The sequence below is a fragment of the Chionomys nivalis genome, chromosome 1 (genome assembly GCF_950005125.1).
Source record: "Chionomys nivalis chromosome 1, mChiNiv1.1, whole genome shotgun sequence".
In the NCBI taxonomy this organism is placed as follows: Eukaryota; Metazoa; Chordata; class Mammalia; order Rodentia; family Cricetidae; genus Chionomys; species Chionomys nivalis.
The window spans coordinates 146,102,390-146,108,556 of record NC_080086.1 but is presented as its reverse complement, the minus strand read 5'-3'; the positions used below and the strand labels follow the sequence as shown (position 1 = coordinate 146,108,556).

Genomic DNA, 6,167 nt, shown 5'->3' with positions numbered 1-6,167 from the left:
GCAGCCTGGAGCTAGCACAGACCGGTTTGAACAGGTCTCCACCAGTTTGAGCCGGTTTGAACCGGTCTGAACCGACTTGAACTGGTCTGAACCGACTTGAGCTGGCATGAACTGGCCTGAACCGATTTGAGCCGGTCTCAACCAGCTTGAACCAGCCTGAACTGGTTTTGACCGTTTTTAACCACCTTGAACCAGTCTGGACCGGTCTTGACCATTTTGAACCGGCCTGAACTGGCTCAAACCGGTCTGAACCAGTCTCGACCAGTTTGAGCCAGTCTGAACCGGTTTTAACCGGCTTTAACTGGTCTGGACCAGTCTAAACCAGGCTGAACCAGTCTGTACAGGTCTGAACTGGCTTGAACCAGCCTGAACCAGTTTGGACCAGCCTGAACTGGCCTGATCTGATTTGAGCCTGTGTCCACCAGTTTAAACCAGCTTGAGCTGGCTTTTGAGCCAGTATGAACTGGTCTCAACCAGTTTGAGCTGGTCTGAACTGGTCTGAACTGGCTTGAACCAGTCTGAACCAGTTTCGACTGGCTTATACTGGTCTCTACCAGTTTGAGCCGGCCTGAACTGGCTCGAACCAGTCTGAACTGGTCTCGAACAGTTCAGCCAGTCTGTACCAGTTTAAACCAGTCTGAACTGGTCTGAACCAGTTTGAACCGGTCTAGATGGGTCTGTGCCACTTTTAGCCGGTCTTGACCTGTCTGGACCGGCTTCAACCGATCTGAGGCAGTTTAAACCGGTTTGCACCAGCCTTAGTCAGTCAGACCAGACAAGTGTGTGACAAAAGTGACACGTGAGACAGATATGACATGCGTGACAAAAACTACACGTGTGGCGAAAACGACGCACGTGACAGATACAATATGCGCGACAAGAACGGCACGCATGAAAGACACACCATGAGCAACGAAAGCGACACACATGACAGATATAACACATGTGGCAGAAACGGCACGCATGTCAAACATGGCACGCGTGACTAGGGTGACACGTGTGACAAGAATGGCACACGTGGCAAAAACGGCATGCATGGCGAGTGTGGCATGTGTGAGATAAGCGATGCGTGTGACCATTGCGACACATGTTTCTGATGCGACACAAGTGACAAAAGCAGCATGCGTGATGAATACAGCATGCGTGAGGAATACGGCATGCGTGATGGATACGACTCTTTTGTCACAGAGTTTTTTAGCATCTAATGATATGGTCATGTGAATTTTTTCATTCAGTTTGTTTATAAGGTGGATTGCACTGACAGATTTTCATATGTTGAACCATATGGTGGGTGTTCTTTCTCAAAAAAATACTGGAAAACCAAATCCAAGAACACATCAGAAGACCTTTCTCTTTCTCCTCCTCCTCCTCCTCCTCCTCCTCCTCCTCCTTCTCCTCCTCCTTCTCCTCTTCCTCCTCCTCCTCCTCCTTCTCCTCCTCCTCCTCCTCCTCCTCCTCCTCCTTCATTATTTGCTGTAGTTTTAGAGCCTGTCCTGGAACTAGCTCTTGTAGACCAGGCTGGCCCTCAAACTCACAGAGATCCTCCTGCCTCTGACTCTAGAACTTCTTAAGGAAGGTAGGGTTTATTTTATTTCACCTCACAGTTTTCTTTTGTTCATTTCCTTTGTTTTTAATGGAAATTTATTTATTTTTAATGGTTATTTATTTATTTAATCAAGATGAGTGTGACATACTCCTTTATTCCAGAAGAGGGCGTCATATCCCACCATAGATGGTTTTGAGCCCCCTTAGGTTGCTGGGAATTGAACTCAGAACCTCTGGAAGAGCAGCCAGCGCACTTCACCACTGAGCCATTCTCAAGTGCTCTTGGCTCACCCTTTGAGCTGCAGCAGGAGCGCCCTGAGGAAGCTAGAAGAAGCCTTCCATCTGCCTCTGCTGGCGCTCAGCTTGGTTTCTCCATTTTATTCATCCAGGCCACCAACCCGTGCAAGAATAACATGCACCTCTAGGATGGGTTGTCCCTCCCCTGCTAACTCCACCTGGAAACTTTCTTAAAGACATAGCCAGGGTCTTGTCTCCTGGGTCATGTCAAGTTGACAATGAGTACTACCGGAAGAGGTCGGGATGGAGAAAGAAAGTATCCTAGTTAGGGTCTCTACTGCTGTGACAAAAGAAAGAAATCCAGTTACAAAGGCACTAGTAGGTCTATGTGAAGAGGCTCTGGTGGAGTAACTGAAAACAGCCAGTTATTTACAAGATACACAAGCAGGAACGGTGCACCTAGCCCAGCAGTGGCGCTCAGAAGCCAAAAGTGTTCTCTCCGTTGCAGGCCACATACAAGAATCCATCTTCATCCTTTTTCCTCTGGTAAAGCTTCCCCAGAGTTAGGCTGGACTGTGGGACTGACTTATCCACAAACAGGAAGACTGCCTTCTCAGAAGGAAGCTGAATCCTTTTCCTGATGATCCACATGAACTGAGCCACGGTGATGTCAGATGGAACCAAGTACCTCCTTTTGGCAATGGCAACAATCTGAGTGCCTGAGACCTTTTCCACGATCACCGGAATCCGGTCGGGGTACTTCGCTCTGATCTTCGCAGATTCACGCATCTATGTTCCAGCCAGTAGTCCCCCTTAAACATCCACTTCATGGCGGCGGGAGGCGATGGAGGCCCAGAGCTGCGGACTTTAGAGATGCAACCACAACAACAACAGAGGCAGCGACTGCAGCAACGACTGCTCAGCAGGCAGGACTTCAGCAGTCCTCAGCCTGCTTTCTTGTAGATCCCAGGACCACCAGCCCAGGAATGCCACCACCACCACAGACTGGGTCCTCCTTCATTGACCACTAAATGAGACAGTGCCTTACAGCTGGATCTCAAGAAGGCATTTCCTCAGCTGAGGCTCCTTCCTCTGATGACTTTAGCTTGTGTTGTGCTGACACACATAATCAGCCAGTACAGAAGATATGGGGCCTAAGGAGAGCCTTAGGGGCCTAGAAAACCACAAGAAGGGCAATGGTATCAGATACTGTGTTGCTTTTTCCGGAAGATAGCAATCCAGTGTTAGATGTTGCAGAGACACAAATGACAAAGACCAAAAATTTGAACCCGACAAACCTCTTACTACATCCAAAAGAACATTCTCCAGCAGGAAAACTTAACAGCGCCCTAGTAAGTGGACAGGAATAGCTTGTCATAGCAGAAGCAAGGGCCTCAAGCCAGCTTGACAAAAATCAACAAGACACTGTTCTTTTTCTACTCCTGCTGTAGAAAATTATCACGTCAGGCGGTTTTTAAAACAACGGCTAACAGATCTGATAGCTGCAACCTAAAGTTTACAGGAAATACAGGGGTCAAAGGAACACAAGAAGTCCCTAAAGGGGGTCACGAGCAAATCCAGACTAGAGAGAGACACACTAATGCCTCACTTCTTCCAAACACCGTCAGAACAGAAAATGAAGGCAAATCGCTGTTGGGAACACTAGAAATACATCAACCAATTGCAATGTATTGATTTGGTCTGAATCTTAATTCAAACAAACTGAAAAATGCATAAGGCAATTAGGGAAAGTGAAGCAGTGCCTGAATACTTGATGATATTAAAAAATGGTTTGGTCGCCTTAGGTGTGACAATGAAAGAGGTACAGACGAAGCGGCACGGTGTCTGGGGTTTGTATTAGGGCCTCTAGGAGCAAAGCCAGGGTTTGGTGGGGTAGGGGAAGAACTGGAGTGACCAAACTGATGGTGGACCAGCCAGGTGACTGAGACTTATTCATTATTCCCCTTCTGCTTCTTTAATGGTTTTCAATTTTCTGTAATCAAAAGAAATATCATCAAAAGGGGGTTTAGGCAGTATGCATACTCTTTTCCGTTTTGGTTTGTGAAATAAGGTTTCATGTTTCCCAGGCTGGCCGCGAACTTCCTATGGAGCTGAGGATGATCTTGAATTGGATCTTCTGCCTCCACTGCCCCAGAGCTTGGATTACCTGCACCACCCAGGTCATTCTCCCTCTTCCCTTCTTCCCTTTCTGAACAATTTGGTGAAAATGTGGAGAAACGAGGGCTAAAATTATGTGTCATTAAAATAAGTTTTAATTGTCCAACCACATTAAGAAGAAATGCAAATAAATATAGAAAAGGAAGAAAACATGATCAATATATTTTCTTTTTTTGAATGTTCTTCATAGCAATAACAATAATTTTGACATGCTATAGTGTGAATTCTAATTCACGTTAATAATAAAGACCCAGAGTCAGATATTAGGGGGTAAAAGCTGAAAGATCAGAGAAGCAGAGCAGCCAGCCACTAGTTCTTACCTCTATGAAATCCTTAGACTGAAGTGGCAAGATCCTGTCTCTACGAATCCTCAGATTGAATTCAGCCTTGAACACTGTCTTCTCCCGCCTTATATTTCTCTCTCCACCCAGTCATATCCCTTCCTTTCTCCACCTTCCTACTGTTGTGATTAAAGGCTTGTGACTCACAAGTACTGGGATAAATGTGTGTGCCACCACTGCCTGGTCTCTATGGTTAACTAGTAGGCAAGCTTCAAGATTTATTTGTTAAATCACAAACAAAATATCACCACAAAGTGTCACTTGGCACATTTGTAGCACAGGATGAATGAACGTTTTTCTAAACACTAAAATATTGCTCATCAAGCAGGTAAGTAAAACATGGCTCACATGTAACCAGATGTTATTCTGCCTCACAGAAGAAGAGATTAGTTACTTGTCCTGTTTGCTGCAACAAAATATCCCATGAGAGCGACTGCAGGAAAGGGTTACTTTAGTTTACTGTTCTGGTAAACTGAGGCACATTATGACAAAGAAGCAGGAAGTGGCTGGTCACATTGAGTCCAAACCAGGAAGCAAACAACATGGATGCACATTAGCAGAGACTGCTCGTTTGTTCCTGGCTGCCCAGACTCGAAATAACCACATAGAAATCTGTATCAATCACAATACTGTTTGGCCAATAGCTTAAGCATATTTCTGGCTAACTCTTATATTTTAAATTAACCCAGTTACATTAATCTGTGTATTGCCACATGGCTGTTGCTTACTGGCAAGATTCTGGTGTGTCTGTCTCCTTCGGGCAGCTACTTGGCTTCTCACTGACTCTGCCTACTTTCTATATATCTCTTCCAACCTGGCTACATTCTGTTAAGCCGCTGACTGAAAGCAGCCTCTTTATTAACCAATAAAAGCAACACATATACAGAAGGACGTCCCACACCAGATTGACTCTCTCTTTTAAGTCAGTCCAGAACCCTAGCCCATGCAATGAACCATTTCTACTTAGAGGAGTCTTCTACCTCAATAACCTAGTTTAGAAAATTTCTCATAAATGAAAATGACAAAAGACTTGTGTCCTTGCTAAAGCTGACAATATCAACCAACAGAGAGGGAAACTTTAAAACCTGAGCATGACACTGGGGATCCTTGCAAAAACTACTCTAGGTGAAATAAGCCAGGCACAAAGAGACAACATTTTTGGGGTGATTCCACTTACACAAGTTACCATCTGTAAAATCCATTGAATGAGGAAGTAGGATAGAATTTGCCCCAGGCAAGTAGGAGAGGCCAGGGTATCAGTGTCTACTGAGAGCAAGGCTCCTGTCTGTGATGATGATAGCTTTGGAAATGACCAGTGGTTAACAACAATTGTATGGATGGCTGCAATGCTGTTCAGCTGTGCGCTGTAGTGAGGAGGCAAGCAGGCCTGCTTTTTGTCCCACCCAGCTCCCACAGGGCTAGCTTTACACCCGAAATAACAACACACAAATTGTATTCTTTTAAACACTGGCTGGCCCATTAGTTTCAGTCTCTTATTGGTTAATTCTCACATCTTGATTAACCCATTTCTATTAATGTGTGTAGCACCATGAGGTGGTGGCTTACCAGGAAAGATTTAGTGTGTCTGACCTGGCAGCTGGCTCCATGGCGTCTGACCTCACTTCCCTTCTTCCCAGAATCAATGCACTTAACAATAGACTAAAATGCAAAGTTTTCACATATATTTTGTTACATATACACAAAAAAGCATTTAAAATTTTCAGTTGTCTTTTAATATAGATTAAACCACTAATAGATGAGTTTGACCTAAAAATATATCCGACTGGAGAGGCCATGACTTTGGTCTGGTCTGCCTGCAGGCCCATCACATCGTCTATAAACCACTGTATGGTGTTGTTTGGGCTC

General features: G+C 45.0%; 1 pseudogene; it reads right to left on the bottom strand.

Annotated features, from left to right (window-relative positions):
• Positions 1-2,259: 2,259 nt before the first annotated feature.
• On the bottom strand, positions 2,260-2,615 carry LOC130886702 (gamma-aminobutyric acid receptor-associated protein-like 2; annotated as a pseudogene).
• Positions 2,616-6,167: the final 3,552 nt, after the last annotated feature.